The sequence below is a fragment of the Berghia stephanieae genome, chromosome 4 (assembly GCF_034508935.2).
Source record: "Berghia stephanieae isolate SIO BIC M18660-M18661 chromosome 4, UCSD_Bste_1.3, whole genome shotgun sequence".
Classification (NCBI taxonomy): domain Eukaryota; kingdom Metazoa; phylum Mollusca; class Gastropoda; order Nudibranchia; family Aeolidiidae; genus Berghia; species Berghia stephanieae.
The window spans coordinates 42,203,536-42,204,319 of NC_088363.1; the positions used below are offsets into that span (position 1 = coordinate 42,203,536).

At 30.0% G+C, this 784-nt stretch overlaps 1 protein-coding gene across 1 annotated transcript in view; it reads right to left on the reverse strand.

Moving 5' to 3' along the window:
* Positions 1-259: 259 nt before the first annotated feature.
* The window catches only part of LOC144970605 (uncharacterized), a 65,950-nt gene continuing 65,425 nt past the window's right edge, over positions 260-784 (reverse strand). Inside the window, exon 10 of the mRNA XM_078910402.1 lies at positions 260-784. This exon is cut by the window's right edge and continues 904 nt beyond it. The gene's annotated coding sequence lies outside the window, so the exon portion shown is untranslated.

Sequence of the window (784 nt, forward strand, 5' to 3'; positions counted from 1 at the left end):
AGAAATCCTTTTATTGTCAAATATTTGTGGCACCAATGTTGTGACAATACCATGAATCGCTTCATCCCTGTCTTTCCTACAGCATCCAAGTTAAAATGTGCACGATGTATTATTGTGCGAAAAAGCAATGCTCAATTAACAGAATAATTAATATTTCATAGAAGATAATAGTAGAAAATGTTTAAGGAAAGAAAAACATTTTTGTATTCTGGAAACGTAAAAATTAGAGAAAAAAAAGAAAAAAAGAAAAAAAGACTCATTTTACAAATTTCGGTGCATCTTTATTTTTAAAATCAAAACAAAACAAAAAAGATTGAGCTTTTATAAAGCGCAATATCCACTAAACTAAAAGATAAAAATCACATTTCAGTCATTATTTGTGAATGTACAAAACTTTTTCTCATTAATTAATTAATTTATTTATTTCATAATTATTTCATTTGTGGAATTTGAAGAATTGGTATACACTATTGAAACAACCATCTCTTCACCCTGACATTCGACCTGCAACCGACATTTAACACAACATTCTCGGTCCTTTGTGGAGATCAATTCGTTCGGACACAACACACTATCAAAGGGTCCCTCCCGCTGGCTCAAAAATCTGGTGTTAAGATCGAGTGAAGCAGACACCAGACAAAAATTCGTCTGATATTACATACCTTTTAAAAGTCCATATTATATATATATGAAACTATATTATTTATTAATTAAATCGTATTTATGTTTGATCACAATCACATACTTTTGTCTAAAGATTCAGTTTTCAGCTTCCAGATCTGAC